This window comes from Pinus tabuliformis, chromosome 7 (assembly GCF_031772625.1).
Source record: "Pinus tabuliformis cultivar Carrire ecotype Pingquan chromosome 7, CPIR1, whole genome shotgun sequence".
Taxonomy (NCBI): domain Eukaryota; kingdom Viridiplantae; phylum Streptophyta; class Pinopsida; order Pinales; family Pinaceae; genus Pinus; species Pinus tabuliformis.
The window spans coordinates 1,797,935,494-1,797,953,289 of record NC_142293.1 but is presented as its reverse complement, the minus strand read 5'-3'; the positions used below and the strand labels follow the sequence as shown (position 1 = coordinate 1,797,953,289).

Below are 17,796 nucleotides of genomic sequence, written 5' to 3'. Positions count from 1 at the left end.
GATCTCATTAATGAAGTGATTAGAGTCCTTTACAAAGGAGCTAGTGTTCCCTACCATAGGTTTAAGCTTCTTAGCAAGATGTTTCGCAAGGTGGTAAGTAGGACCTCCAATGGTATTAACTATGGGTCTAATGGGTATACCTTCCTGGTGAATTTTAGGGAAATCCTAGGGGTGTAGGGATTGGTTTCAATAAGATTCTTGATATTATGTTCCTTGCTCATTTTTATTAAGTTATTAACATTTTTGGAGATCTTCTTTATGGGATTCTTTGCTAGTTTAATGTAACATCCACTATTCATTATGTGGTCTAGCATCTTCTCATTGTAATCTTCTTAGTTCATTATAATAGTCACACCACCTTTGTCAGCTTTCAAGACCACAATGTTAGGGTTTTGGTTTAAGGTCTTGAGAGAAAGGTATTCTTGTTTAGAGATATTGCTTCTGGGTGGTTTAGCTTTTCTAAGGATGATGGAACAATCCTGTCTAATAATCTCTTTAATATTGTCCGGTAAATCTGAAATCCCATACTCAATGTTGCATAAAATGTCTCTTTAATATTGTCCTGGATATGAGCCTAACACCTATGTCATCGGTCTTATCGCATTCTATAACACCATTCTTCCTAACAACGTTGTTCATTAAAATTGCTGATTGTATTTTTTTGTTTTGTGGTGGATTATTAGTCTCACTGTCTAAAGATGCAGAGTGCTTTATTCCTTCCAAACACACTGTTTCATGCTCATTATTTAATGTTTTCATCTCATTGATTTTTATTTCCGTGGATATGAGTCTAATGCCTATGTCATCGGTCTTATCGTATTCTATAGCACCATTCTTCTTAACATCAATTTTCATTAAAATTATTTACTGTATTTTGTGTTCTTATTAACCCCATTGTCCAAAGATGCAGAGTGATCTATTCCAACAAACATTATGTTTGTATGAGGTCTTGCGCTAGTCCATATGGATTCAAGAACGATTCTACTTTTAGCTTCCAAACACGTTGAATCTGTATTAATATCAATTTCTAATTCAGTGGAAACTATCACGGTGGGATCAACGTTTTTGTCTGAGGTCTCATCACATTTTTTCATCAACGCGCTACCCAACGTATGTGACCTTGATCTCTGTGACTTAGGATGCTCCATCCCAGTGATGTGAGAACCTTCGCTAGTATAAATGTTCCTGTAGGATTTATGAACGGATTCCCCATATGCTGCAGCCAAATTGTTCTTTTCAGGAACAACATTAGAATTGTGATTCACTGTGATGTGGTGGGACTTAGGATTATTTTCTTTCGATATAATTGAATTAAGAAAGGATATCTGTGTAGGTTTAATTTTTGATTTGTTGGGCACGAGGTTGGGATGAACGCTGGATTTTTTCCATTTTTTAAAATTTTAGGGTTTGTTTGATGTTCTTCTGTTCCTTAGTTTTAAGAGATTTCATAGTTGCGCATGAGTCTATCCTGGACCACAGCATTGGTTCAATATGGTTAGATAGACTAAGGTGTAGATCATGAGCCTTCTTGTTTAATAGGTTCAGTTCTGAATGCAATTTACTGATCTCTGAGCGAAGGAGCGATTGGATGGCTTTGGTGAAAATGTGATTATTCCTGTAGTTTTTGAGGTTGTGTTTGATGCAGGTAAATGGAGGAATAATGGAGGCATCTATGCAACGTTTGATAAAGGTGAGGTCTGACTTCTTCATTGTAATTTGTACCCTGGATGATTCCAATGCACAAACTTCTTGTGATTTCTCCCTTCCGTATAGGTTGAAAATTATAGATTTGAGGCTTCTGCAATCTGCATTTTGTGTAGTGATGTCTTCTGGAGTCATCACATTTATGTTTTGTTGTATCGACATTTCAAACCAACCTCTTGGATTCATCATCAAGATCAGATGTGAGAACAAGTCAGATAATGATGGGGCAATAAATAGAGGAAAGGTAGGGATGGTAATGTAAGGAGCTGACAGGTTTGATAATGTTAAGAAATAAATTAAGTTTAATTAATTATTTTTTTGTTTTCAAATATAATGTAACATTATAATATTATAATGTAGCATTATAATATTATAATGTAGCATTATAATATTATAACGTTATTAACTAAAAGTTTTAGTATTACTTAATTTTTTAACATTAATTAATACCTAATGTTATTATAATAATAAGATATAAAGTGACATTGTAATATTATAATGTTTCAAATGTTAACATGTTTTTTGTTCATAAGTTTTTGTATTAATTAATTTTGTTGACATTAGGATTATTAATGTTAAATTTACTATGTGTTAACATTAATGTTTTAAATATTGCACAATAATTAAAGCATGTAATATAATAATGAAATTAATTAGGTCTTCTAAATATTACTAATTGAATTTTATTAGTTAATCATTTTTAAGATATATTATTAAGGATTTTCCTAAATTTTAATGCTAACTAAGGTTTAAATAAAATAATTTCAATTTAATCTTACTAAAGTTCTTTTAGGGATACAAGGAAGGATTCTTGATTAATGTTATTTATTCAAATATCACTAAAATGATATTAGGGATAGGTGATCCATAAGGAGGACCGAGAGATAATGGGGCCGAGAGGAGCTAGGAGATGGTAGAAACCCGAGTTAGTGTAGGAATCCAATTATCACTTATTTTCCAATCGTCATCGTGGTTGAGGTTATTGGGGTGTTTTCCTATTTCGATGGCTTCTCTAAATTTTCTATGGTGATAATGGTCGATTTTGGCCACAACACAGGATTTCTCTATTTTTTTTACAATAATGACCTAATGACTAAGCAAAGACGTTCACCATGGACTTAACAACCCTCCTCAACCACTTTCTTTATCCTTACTTTACCATAAACATAAAAGTATTCAAAAATATCATACAAACTGTGAAATAAAATTGATCATTGCATCGGGACACTCTCCAATCCAATATGGTAGAGAAATAAATAAAAATAAAAATAAAAGTACCCTACTTTAAACATTTTTACAAGATAAAAATTAAATTAAATTTGACTTGGATGGTTTTTGAGCTTCAAGTTTATGACAACCCAATGTGGTCTTCATGTGGAATATAGTTTACTTAAAAGAGGAATTTAAGTGAGCTAAGATCCATATTAACTCCGATCTACCAAGCATCGAGAGGAATCAAATCTCTTCTCACTCTAAAAAAAATTTTGCATCTCAAAAAATTTGATCCGTCTACATGCTTAATAAATCCAAAATTAAAATATATCTAAAATCATAATTATTAAATGTTTCTCAAATATATCACTAAAAAATTAACATTTATAATTTTTCACTTTTCCAAAAAAAAACTCTAAAACTTAAACCAATACAAAATCATTCATACCACTCACATGTATCTATTCTTTTTAATATTTAATCAATTCACATTTGACTTTGATTTTTTCTTTCCCTTTTATTAAAATATTAAATTTTAAATCATATATCAACATTTTTGTTTTGAATCAAAAAAATTCAAATTTTAAACTACATATCACCTCATTTAATTGAGATGAGATGCAATGATAAAAAAATTCATCGTTAATATTATAAATTATTTATATAAATATTTTTATTCTATTTAAAATATATATCAATTAATTATTAATATTTTTTAATTTTAAATTACATTATTATTATATTAAAATGTTTTTTTTTAAATATATATAAGCATTGTTGTTATTTATTTTTCTAGTTTATAATATGCTTGGATCTATTTTAAGCCTCCTTTTAAACATATATCATAGGTCAATTTCATCTATTCTCAATATAATTTTATGTGTTCTCAATATCATGGATCAATACCATGAAATTTTTTATTTTAATTTTATTTTTTTATTATACAAAGGCTATCTACAACCTATGTGGTAGAAGTCAAGCGTAAATGTTTAATATTTTTAATATTTATAGGGGTAGGGGTAGTTCTGTAGGCATAAATGTTACCGAGTATGGTGGAAATGTTGTAACTTGTAAAAATTTAAAGCTTGGCTCAATTACTATGTTAGGCCCCTATACTACTAGTGTAACCCCTTATTGTTATTAGTACAACCCCCTAATTATATTGTTGTACCCATGTAGTCCCCATATTTTTATTATTGTGCCCCATAGATACCCACTATTGTTATTATTGTGCCCTTACATTATTAGTGTTATGTCGGCTCTCATTATATTATGACCTCTTAGACTCCTATATATAGAAAGGGGATCTTGTCATTTGTATCATCTACGAATTGTTCATTTGTGTAATGTAAAGGAGGTTGCCCCCTCTAAGAGCCTGAATTCTAAGGCATTGATCTATCTTTTCTATCTTTTGGTGAGATGGTTTCCTAACATTTAGTATGAAAGCTTTGGATTCTAGGGTTTCGCTCCTCCAAATAGGGTCATCGTGGAATTTTCGCTATAACTTTTCTTCTGTGACATTTCAGAAGAAAAAAAACCCATTTGAGAAGAAATCACGTTGAACCTCCGGTCCAAATTTCAGATTTCATCTCGCTATATTTTCGTAGATATGATTTGAGGAAGTTAGAGATTTTGCAGACTCCCGAATTACATTCCAAATAGTTGACCAAGGGAAAATTGTCATAACTTTTGTTCTGAGCATCAGATTGAAATTTCGTAGGAAGTTTCAGAAAGAGGACTTCGTGTAGTTTTCTGTATATTAGTTTCAGGTACTAAGGTCGAAAAAGTGAGACGTGGCATGTTGTACAAGTTCGCTCTACTAAACTAGTCTATAATCAGAGCACCGTGGGAGATTTGGCATAACTCTTTCTTGGATAATCAAATTCTGATCAAACTCGCGAGGTTTAAATTCTGATCAGACTTGCGGGGTATGAAACAATTATTTTAAATTTAAATATTAACATTTTATAATGTATAGTTTTGAAAATAAAAAAATGAATTATATTCTCTATATTTGATGGGTAGATGATGAGAATATACGATCATAAGTATAAAGTGAAAAATCCAATTATAGTTAAAAAATGTACTAATTAATCGAAGAAATAAAAAAATATTGTCACCTGAACTAGTCTATAATCAGGTCACTGTGGGAGATTTGGCATAACTCTTTCTTGGATAATCAAATTTTGATCAAACTAGGGGTTAAATTTAAAATAATTGTTTCATAACATACTAATAAAATGTTAAAATTTAAATCTTGGCTCAATTAACAATAAAATGTTAAAAGTAATAAAAATAATAATTTAATTTGTTATATTGTAATTTTGTTTTGCATGACACCTTAGTTCCTCCAACAGGAAAAATTCCATAAATAATAATGATTCCATAACTGTATTTAAATTTAATCAATAAACACATAAAAACTGAATACTTATAATAAAATTACAATATAACGAGTTTCTTAACAATGAATATCCACTCCCATATTACCATGGATATTATTAAATGGTAAAGAAATTTTGTTACAATACCACGACTTACCAATACTACAAGTTAGGAAAACCATAACTTATTTCACAATAAAAAATTAAAATGTAAAATAGTTTAGACATTTTAGATAACATTCATGTCATAGAGTGAAAATTCTCATCATATGGACGATGGGAGAGAGACTAGGGAGAGAGAGGGGAGAGAGGGAGGGAGATAGTGACAGAGTTGGACTCTGGAGAGAGAGAATGTGATGGGGAGGAGAAAGAGAGAGAGAGAGAGGGAAGTGTAAAAGAGAGGAAGATAGAGGAATGAAGAGAGAAAGAGGGGAGGGAGAGTAGAGAGGGAGGGGGAGAGAGAGGGAAGGAAGAAAAAAGGCATAAGGAGATAAAGGTAGAGAGAGAGGTAGTAACAAGGGAGCGATGGAGAGGGGAGAGTGAGAGGAAGACATAGAGATGGAGGGCGAGAAGAGAAGAGAGAGAAGGAAGGAGGGAGGGAAATAATGAGAGTTGGATAGAGAGAGAGAGATTTGGAGGGGGGGAGCGGTTGAGACAGAGGGAGGCTAAAAGGAAAGGGAGAGAGAGGAGTTGAAAGAGGAAGGGGAGAAAAAAGGGAGGGAAGAGGGAGGGGAAGATGGATCCAACCTAAATATGGTATGTGTGTATATAAAAACTAACCTAGATCCATCTTAACCCCAGATCTATCAAGCTCCAAGAGGATTAAATCTCTTACATACAAATTTGTTTTAGAGTGAAAAGATATTTAGTTTTTGGGTTAAGATGGTTCTAGTTTGCTTTTATTTTGACAAAGTTCAAATATTTACATTACATTAATTTTTTTATTTATTTTCATTTGTATTTTTAGATAGTTTGACTTAGTCAAAATGTTACACATTACAACATTTCTACAATATGGACATCCTTATGTCGATTGCTGATTCCCTAAATATTGGAGAATTGGACGAATATGGGCGCCGTCAATTTTTTGACCATGCCCATATCTATCCGATTCCCAAATATTCGAGAAATTAACAATCGACTTAAGCTCAAAGTTACAATATTAAAAAAACCTCTTACTCGAAAAAATATTTTAACTAATTTGAAATAAACTTCATTTTTTTCTTTTGTTTAATTACACCAAATAATATTCTAGTTACAGTAAAGATGTTAAATAGTACGTGTTTTCCATATATGTCGGGGGACGTACGGGTACGTCAATCTCAAAAGCCAAGTGGGCGTATTTGCCATTTAAAATATGCTGAGAATTTTGTGAAGAAATTATAAACTTTTGCGCTTTATTCAAAATGAAAAATGAAATCCCCGTCAAAATAAAAAGTTAACTACATTTTATAATGCCTAGTTTCGAAAATAAAAAAATGAATTATATTCTCTATAATGTATAGTTTCGAAAATAAAAAAATGAATTATATTCTCTATATTTGATGGGTAGCTGATGAGAATATACGAGCATAATTATAAAGTGAAAAATCCAGTTACAGTTAAAAAATGTATTTATTAAAATCGAAAAGATAAAAAATATTGTTTTGGGTTGCTATTAGTTAGAAAAGAAGATAAAAATTATTATGGTTTATTAAAAATGAGATTTAGAAACGGAAAAATAAATTTGGGCGGTTTTGTTAGAAAAGAATAAAAATTATTATGGTTTATTAAAAATGACATTTAGAAAAGAAAAATCAAATTTTATTCATAAAACGGAATCAGAAAATATTAAAATATTAATCAATAAAGGAAATAGAGTAATATATACATCTATATTGAGACATTTTTTTCACGTTTATATAGAATGGTAAGATATTTCTTAATATTTAAAGAATTCTGATATTAAGGTTTAAAGTATTTTAATATTAAGGTTTAAAGTTATTGCAACAATGTCTAGTTTATAGGGAAGGGTAAGTTATTTTCCAAAATTGTTTTGAGGATATGGAAGTCATTGTAACGATTTAGTTTATAGGGAAAGGTAATTTATTTTCAAAAAATGTTTTGAAGATGTGTTTTAATGATTGGTTGGGGAGATTTGGTTTTCACAAATATTGTGTTCTAATCCCATGTAAGACATTTTTTAAAAATAAAACTAAATCTTATAATAATATATTTGATATGAACATTTTATTTAAAAGAATTGAAACTTGATGGAAATAATAATAATAATTTATACCAACTAATTCAAATAAACTCAATTGAAAAAATCTAAAACTAATAATATAGGATATGAAAATAAATTTATTTAATCTAATTGAGTTGAGAAACAGTTAGTCTAATATATAAAAGATATATAATTAATCAAATATTAGTTAAAAGATATATAATTAATCAAATATTAGTTAATATATCTGACTTTTAAAACTAAATATATTCCAGCCGACTATTAAAAAAATAAAAATAAATATATATATTTCATTATAATAAAAAAACAAAAATAAAAATAAATATTAAATATTAAATATTAATGTGATTACAACTCAAATAATGAGGATATTGTAGTGTCGATACGCTGTAACTAGAAAGGCCACTCCTATTGGAGTCCAGCAAAGAACAACGCTAAGATTTAATCTAAGAAATCTACTCTAAGTTAGATCTAACGTAAGAAAATTTTTGACATGTTAGGAGGAAACTTCTGTGCCTGCCAAACCATAAACATCCACGGGCAGCATTAAAGAATAAATAAAACAAATAGAACAAATATATTAATAACACTGTTTGGTACAGGGGTGTGAAACTCTAAGCCCAAGGACCACTTCTGTAATGGAAGATATCTAAACTTATAACGGGGAACGAAAGAACCGCTCCAAAAAAGACTAGGTGGAGAAAATTTTAGACATAAATACTACAACCTTAAGTTTCACAAAAGTTTATGGGCAGATTTAGGAGAAGCGGGAGTGAACAACACGCAGATCCATAATCCCATTAACACACTGTAACGGCCAAGGCCACCCCTATACGAAGATTTAAACTTATAACTGGGAAATAAAGTATTGCTGCAAACAACTGACAATACCCATGAAGTAAACTTTGACGTAACGGTACCATGCAAGCTACACGGAGGTTCCTCGGAGGATTTAGGGAATGCGGGAGAAGGGCTGACGACTGCAAGTGAAGAAGAGGCAGACTGACAACCCCATTAGCATTAAAACAAATGCACCTCTCCCTGCAATCCACCTCCACTTCTCAACTACAGAATTGAGGAGTCGACGTTCGCCTCTCCCGCCATTTGGAAGATCATTAAACTGTTGAACGAATATGCGGAGGAGGAGGAGGATGGTTACTGTGGATACAACTCCGGAGAGAAGGACTACACTGCCCCAAACCTCTGACCCAACAGGACCCTGAACAGAGAAGACAGCCGTGAGAATTGCTGCATGAATGGTCGCGTACACATTAACCAAATTGTTTACGTGGCCGGACATAGCGTTGCGACGTTCTTGACGTATAACATTAATTTGCGGGGGATCACCAATCACAACAATAATATGATCTTCAATTGTCAAGGAAACCCTGCTGCTGCTGCTGCTGCTGCTACTGTTGCTGTTGGTTTGATAGTCCATCAGAAATCTGAGGCAAACATACAATTAGGAGAGTTTTTTGACCAAGTCTAAGCTACAGAAATTAAAGAGGGGTATTAGAATTAGTTTTATTTCCCCTGAATTAAAACTGAATCCGAAGAAACCCGAACCAGAAATTAAAGAGGGGTATTAGAATTAGTTTGTATTTCCCCTGAATTAAAACTGAATACGAAGAAACCCGAACCCCAATAGAATAGATAGAATGACAGCAAATTTGATAGACACCTAAGTCTGATTTTAAATAGGATAAATGGACAAAGCCTACTACAAAATTAATTTAGACTGCTTGACGGGCGCTCTAAAATTTAAGTGTCTCCAAACGCAAACTCTTGGAAAACGAAAAAAATATATATATCAGAAAAATGTCATTGAAATTGAAGAAATTTCGAGCTATGATGAAGTAATACAACATAATCTTTAATCCACAGAAAGAAAGAGAAGATGACGAGTATGTGAATTACCTTTGAAGTTGTTATTATGTTCAGCAAGTGGCCCAGCCTCACAACTGAACGTGAATAGAGGTGGGAATGTAAGGAATCAGAAGAACAAAAATGGAATGCATGGAGTGAATGAAATGGCGAGGAATGCTGATTATAAAAATACGCGCGGGGGCCTGACCCTGGGCGGGCGTATAGCTGCGAGGGGTGAGGTTGGGCGAAGTTGCAAATCACAATTTTGAAAGAGCCAGGACGAACGAACCGTCCATATATGTTTAAAGCAGTTTCCATATAAACATATTTTTAAAGCGGTTGATAGAGAAAGGAGTAAACAACCGACCAGACATACATATTTTTCGAGCCGATTATAAAGATAGAAGAACGTCTGGGGTGACGTTGCGCGAAGTTGCAATTATAAAGATAGAAGAACGTCTGGAGTGACGTTGCGCGAAGTTGCAAATCACAATTATGATAGAGACAGGAGGAACGCACCGTCCATATAAACATCTTTTTCATGGGGTTGATAGAGAAAGGAGGGAACAACCGTCCATCTTTTTCGAGGGGTTGATAGAGAAAGGAGGAAACAACTAAGCTAATGGCTGTCGCCTTCACCGGTCAAGGTGAACGTACAGTAGAACGCTATTGTGTAGTAGTCTCCTTTCTTTAGATTACATGTGGGACCTTATGCAATCACGTCAGTTCGTCTCTAATAATATTTAACGTAACCTGGAGAGCCCATGGGCATTTGCGGAGGTAATGCTACCCTCATGGCTCTGGATCTTCACAGGTCAATGTGAATAGACAGCTTGGTAGTTCATCCATGCCGGTGCATAATTCATAAGAATAAAGGGTAGAACCCGTGGGCCCTTTAAGGAATCCTCAGCGTTAGAAGTCTTCTAATCACATACAAGTTTATCTGAACGCCTTGCCCCTTTCCGCATTCCTGGTTGGTATAAGTTTTCTATCACGAGTTTTCTAATGACCCCACAAATTCACACTTTGATGGTAGTTTTATTAATTTGGTAAAAAAATTAATAAATGAGATGTCTGGAGTAGAAATGGAGTCAGTACCATCAATCAAGAACCTCAACTCCACTCAATACAACGATTTATACTAAACTCAATATCATTAACTCCAGAGTTAAGATGGGTCTAGGCTGGTATTTTAGCAGAGAGCATATTATGATAATAGTTGACACTTCACTTGTTGGCAGATTGATGGACATGAACAAGAAGGAATATTTAGAGGAACATGTTGCACGTTTGACATGAAACAAGGATCATAAAACACTTCACTTGTTGGAAGATTAATGGACATGAACAACAAAGAATATTTAGAGGAACATACTTCACGTTTGGCATGAAACAAGGATCATAAAAGTTGCTTCGAACAACTTTGAAGGAGAATTCGATCATTGCAAGAAGATATAACTTATACTCAAAGAAAATTATTCAAATTTTCCATCTCTGCCATTATCGGTATCGCTGCAACTTGATCAAATTTTCAGAACTTGCTCTACAAAATTGCAATTCCAGAGTTTCTGAAGAACTATAAATGGAATACTTTGGCAAGAGTTGTAAATCGGTTTGTCATTGAATGTATAATAAGGCCATTTTCATTTTGTAACCTTATTTGGGATTATATACACTTGTAAAGCAACATCGTATATGACTTGCAATGTACTCATTCCGACATAATCTTGAAAAATCCATGCTACAAATTTAGGATGAGCTTCAATATAGCTTTCATGGTTCAGAATTATGGCTTCTCAATATTTTTTCACTTCTAATTCAAGCAGGATATTGTTTAAGAATGTGTACATCAATCTAAGAAAATAAACCCTAAAATTGCCTGCATTTGAGAGACAATTTTCAAATTCTAGCCAGAAATATGCATGCCTGCTTATGCTCCTACATCATCCAACTAACAAGAAAATGTTAGTATAGTACTTCCATATGCAGAATTAGACGAGGATCATTGATGCGTCGTTGAAAGGTGATCCACATAAGTACTGATAGACAAGAAATGTTGTAATTAAATAATCATTTTGTTAGGTAATAGCTACTCAATTGGCTTGGCCAATCACCCAATGCATAATCAGTTGTGTTTAAATATAGTTTTCCCTTTTACTCCTATCATCTATGTAGCTTATCCCTCCCCTATGTGACTAATGCAAATTAGATATATTGTGTATCGTACTTGCAATTGTGCATTTGTTCTGTTTATCTCACAGTCCATGTACTTTCCAATAAACAAATTACTTAGACATGTAACGAGTTAGCTCACATGACATAGAAGTACGTTTAAAGAAATTAAGGATACCTGCACTTATCTACTTAGTATTTATCATTCTTTATTAGTTGTAAGAAAAGATGTGGTTCTTGTACACTCATTCTTCTTCTCCCCAGAAAATTCACATAGAACTATGTTTCATAACATATCATACATGGGGTTGAGCTTAGGATAATTGATAAAAGCACTAAGATGGTAAGCAAATTTTCTTTTAATAGGCCCTTCAGTTTAGGAGGAACCCAACTGGGAATCAATGTTTTCCTTTGGAAAAGGGGATTTAGATCTTTAGGGGTGACCCATCTGCCAAAAAGGAAATCTTTGAAGAGAGTCGAGATGAATTATTCCCAGCAGTCATACAACTCTAGGAATATAAAAATAATAGACAGTGGATTTGCTCTTGTTAGAAAACATTAAAAAAAAAATCTTTGAAATTTCATTCACTGCTTCATTTCCGTCTTTGGAAGGTAAAGGGAAACCACCCATTTCATAGATAAAAATAAATTTTGATTAGTCTAAGCTTGTGAAAGGGAAACATGCTCGCAAAGGTAGTTCCAAGATAACATACTATTGCTTGTTAATGTCTTTACAATGTTGCAAGATGCAAGATATTCCCGAGTTTATCAAGAATAATAGCCCCATCCAACACAGCAACAAGTCCAATATTCATGATACAATTCATACGCGTTGTAACTAACAATTGAATTTCAAACAATCCAATTATGTCCATAAAATTTATGTTCGCCAAATGTTATGTTTTTTGTCTTTTTCAATGAATCACTGTTATATTAAGCAAAGGTTGGTGTAAGAACATCAAAAAAATAATTAGTTTTAGATGAAAGAAAAACTTTACATCTCAACATGCAGTGGAATATTACACTTTGAAAACATGGGGCTGAAGAGCCTCAATAAGATGATTTCACAGTACAAATGCCACTATGCCAAGATTCATTTGATGTGGTATGGGAAATTGGTATTAAATTGATACGAGTAGTGAAGAACATATATGTAAGAAATACAATGGTATCCAAAGAGTAAAAGATAATGTTGTATGCATGATAAAACTATGTTTAATGGGATTTGTAATTACAAACATGCTACATTGGACTGAAAGAGTGCTTTTGGTAGTTTTCGAATGATGAGTGAAATAGATGTGGCATTTCAAGATTCAATATGCATTTTTCCAAAGCAATGCCGACACTAAGACAACTGAAAAATTTCTATTTGTTTTGCCTTCATGTCTGAAGAACTTTCATTGAGACTTGGTTAGCTAGATTCAAAATCATACCAAAGGCTTTGGATGGTTGTATTGTCTTGGTGTTAAGTGTACAAAAATTAAATCATATCATCACCTTGGAACTGATTACATCATTGGTACTCCATTGAAGTTAAAGAATAAGGAAGTTTCATCAAAATTGGCATAATCTACAGGTACAAGCAATGTCATTGCAATATAGTGGTAGTTATGATCTAGTATATGGACATGCTAAGAAAGCCAAGGCCAAAAATTGGCAAAAAAACTTGGCAATACAACAAGTTGTACAAAATCAACACAGAAAAGGAATGCATTCAATAGATGGTAGGACTCAATCAAAAAGGAAGATATAACTCTGGCCACTTATTTCAGCTCACTGAGAAGATATACAAATGGTAACTTTTACAATTTGGTGGAGGAACTCGCAACTACAATTAGTTAGTTTTGTTATATCTATTTCAGTATTGTTAAGTATCTACAATAAAAGAGGCACAACTTGAAACAACAATGTCAAGCATGGCCTCCCCAAATTCTCTCGATTCCAGCCTTCTACTCAGGACTAAGTTTGGAGGGAAATCTAATTTCAAACTTGATTATGAAATTTCCTTTCCTACCATGCTCCTTTTCAATGGGCATTCCCTCCTTAGGAATAATCTTTTCATACCCAGGGTATATAATGTCATTGAAGGTAGGATTTAGTGTCTTCCCACTCAATGTTGGAATTGTCATAGAAAATGTTGTTAGAGCTTCAACTAAGCTTATCTTCTGGTCAAGCACCAAGTCATTGCCTTCTTGTCTGAACAAATCATGTGGCCTCTCATTAGTCACAAATACTAGATCAGCATCCACAACTCCTAACTGCTCATTCTCCTTCTATGGAAATGTTATCTTACTCCCTTTCTTCCATCCTGGTTTTATTTATATGCTCAAAACCTCTTGAATGGTCACAGTCTTGCTGCTTGCATAAAGACAAATGTCATTTCTCATAAAAAAAGAACATGAAAATATACACAACTTACTATTAATGAAAGAGAGAAAAAAATACCCACCCACTACCATTCAGCACATCCCTTGAAATCTTCATCTTCCTCACAGCACCATTCTATAGTTTTTCATGGGTACAGAGACTAGTTTTTTAGGAAATACAAAGTTCATATTATTAAAACCTATAAGATACATTCAGAAAGAGAAAACATAATATTGAAAAGTTAGCAAATACATATGATCCATCTATAATACTCATGGAGACCATATTAGGCCATGCATGAAATATATTAAATAACACAATTTAATATGTTTAAAAAATGAAGAGTCCGAAGCTATAAACATATAAAATGAAGAAAAGGAAACTTAAAGAGGCAAACTACCATATTCTAATATTGTCTCTAGTTCAAAACAAACAAGATTGTATGAAAATCAACACAAGATCAACACAAAAATACTACATTATTTTTTTCACAAACATAAGGATACTACTACGTCAAAGGTTGCATTAGTAAATGCATTACTCTTGCACATGTGATTGAGAAATGTAACCACATAAGATCATATTGCATAGGTCTTGAACTCAGCCACAATTGAACCAACTATAGGGATAAAATCATAGTTGGGAAACTGCATACACATCACTTGTATTTAAATCTCATCAAATGCAAATCCTCCACAAAAATCAGAAGTTCAACACAAAAAATCTTCAGTGCCCCTCAAGTATCATCTGTTCCATACAACACCCATCTTAGAATACAAACAAAGAAGTAAAGAAATATGACTGCAATGAATGGAATTTACATTAATCTGGATATCAATTTAAGCCATATACATACTACAGACCATGCAGGTTGAGGTGAGGTAGTTTGTATTTACCCAAAGGAAAAAAAAAAGGTCTAAAAGGGTCAATGAATAATATAAATAAGAGGAGAAATAGTGTATACTCAAAATATATTGGATATAATTACAATTCATGTTGTGTATCTATCAATCAATACAATGCATACAACATAAGAATTTCATTATCACCAAATTTTAAGACTAATTTTCAGTGAGTGAATATGTGTAGGACCTAAATATAAGTGAATTTGTTAAATGGGTGGGACTGTGGGAGTAATATTTGGATTGGTTGATTGGATGTCATACATATGTTCATCAAAAGTAGGGCCATTGGATTTTTGAAACCTTCATACAAAGGGTTTTTTATATATAGATTGTTCTATAACAAACATTATTGTGTTTTGGTGGACCCTTTTCATGAAAATGAATTTTGTAGGGAGTCCATGTCTGGAGTCTCTTCATGATATGGCTAGTTCAGTTGACTGGAAACTAAAGATGTCATATTTGTGTTGATTTCAGTGCTCAGGCTAGTTTTGTGTGAGAAGCTCACCATGGGTTGATTATGCATTTGCTACTGCTAAGGGACTCCATACTTTGGCTCCAAATTATCTTGATTTTTGTGTTGATAACCATTGCTAGTGCTAATCAAGTGGCTTGAACCTCGTTGTTGCATTGTTGATTTCTTGACTATTCCAGAAGCATTTAACAACAATGAAGAAGGATCCATTTTTCATTTCTTAAATATGTCGTTGGAAATGTTAGCATGAGTCTTGAAGATATTATTATAAGAAATTGGTTGCATACCATCGGGATAGAGGAGATTGGAAAACCTAGGGAAGTTAGAGTTAGGGCCCATAAAATAGGTTGGAAGTTGAGCAGCACGATTAGACATTTGTTATGGGATCTTTGCAAGGTTGTTGTTGGAATTCATACCCATTATCATATTTTGTAGAAATGTGAAATTTTGCATGTCAAAAGAAATGGAACCTGGGTTTTGCTAAACCTGATTACACACCATGAACATTTTATCCTTTCAACACCATTACAATATTTTACAGCATAAGCCCATGGAAATATCATCCTCCATTTTGACTTGAATGTTATTTTGTACCTCTTGGATGTTGGTTCCTCTTCAAGAAGTTCTGCATTATTTGATTCATGGTCCTCATCCACATGATCATATACTTCATTTTCAGAAATATTCAGTTGATTAGAGCATTAAGATATACCAAATGCATCGGCAAGTGAACATTGTTTCAGATCCTTTTTGGGGCGACCAAGAGGTGGCATTTTATACCTATAATCAACAAAACAAGAAATATAAAAAATATATTAATATAAAAATACACAAGATTCTTTGAAAATAAGACAGTATACAATAAAATTCATATGAAAACTAATGAAAAGCAACAAATATATCTCACACACACAAGTCTGTTGATCATTGAAAATTAAAACTAACATTGATCTTCATGGAAGGTTATGCACATTTCCATCACCAAAATGGAATTTCTTCTATAACAAGGAATATCTCAAATTGTTTTTCAGTAACTGTAATGTATAAGGCATCACAATTCACATGGACGATAATCTCAAAAAAGGGGATGCACAAAGCACACAAACAATTGGCAATTCGAGTGAATTTGGGGAATAGTTTGCAATTACACAGGGGTCTTTTGTGCACCTGCCTTAGACAAATCATGTGACAAAGTTGTTGTTGGGATTGACTTAAATGATGGATTTCTTAAAGACTTCTTGGTTGAGGAACTAGGCATGCTCGTTGATATTTCTCTCTTCCATCTCAATACAAATCATTTCAGTGAGGTCATTCCTCTTAGCTTCAAGAGTATCATACTTTTAGCAGAGCTGAATGTGACTAACAACCAACTCCCAGGGAATTTCCCTATTGTGGTTATGGAACTGCAGAGTCTGGTGTATTTGGATCTGAGACTGAATTTCTTTACAGATGCTATTCTTGCAGAGCTCTTCAACAAGAAGGAGATGGATGCTATATTTTTGAACAACAACTATTTTGAAGATAATATTCCAAAAAACATGGGGAATTGTCCAATGTCTGTGGTGATATTTTCCAATAACAAGCTGACTGGAAGCATTCCTAGCAGTGTTGGCAACATGGTCCAGAAGTTGAACAAGGTGTTGTTTCTCAGCGATACACTGTCTGGATGTTTGCTAGAGGAAACAGGGATGCTGGAACAACTCAATGTGTTGGATGTGAGCTTTAATCACATAGGATGTCAGGTTCCATTATCTATTAGTTGTCTTGGTAACATTGAGTAGCTCATCCTTATGTTCAATCCCGAGCAAGGTCGTAGCTCGTCGTGCGAGTAGTTAGTCTAAACCGGGCCAAGCCCACTACCTTTATGGAAATTAGCTAATGCGACGGTTTTAGGGTTCGGCTGCTAGGGTTCTGACCACAACTCAGACGGCGCAGTCTGCACAGATCAGGTTACCATCACGGGCCTGACCTCCAGCTCTGATTCGACTAAGCAACTTCGAGTTCTATCATAGGACAATGGACTCACCCTAGGGGGGGGCGTCAACGCCCTCCCCCAAAGCAAACTCCTCGCAGCAAGGACCTGAACGGACGATTCTGTTTGGCTCTGTTGATGAGGAAGTGATCAACAAGGAGAACCTGCAACAATATGGGCACAATGAGACAGGCAGTCAGGGAGACAAGCCTGGCGTCACGCACGGAAGGAAGGACAAACCAGAGGAAGTTTCGAAGGTCTCTTCCACTACATGCAAACCAATAGCCACCGAACGGCCCAGAATAGAGCTGCCGGGACAGAAGATTGATGAACGAATCCAATACATGAGGGATCATGCCCTCATCGGGAAATTTATAGGGTTCTGGCCGACAGAAAAAGCCCTATATGGTTGGATTGCAGCGAAGTGGAAACCCAAAGGAGATGTGACTCTGCAACTAGAACCGAAAGGATTCTTCACTTCGATTTTCTTTTGCCTTGAGGACAAATACAGAATC

The 17,796-nt window shown here is 33.7% G+C and overlaps 1 pseudogene; it reads left to right on the top strand.

The window, feature by feature from the left end:
- Positions 1–16,565: 16,565 nt before the first annotated feature.
- On the top strand, positions 16,566–17,090 carry LOC149255531 (leucine-rich repeat extensin-like protein 2 pseudogene; annotated as a pseudogene).
- Positions 17,091–17,796: the final 706 nt, after the last annotated feature.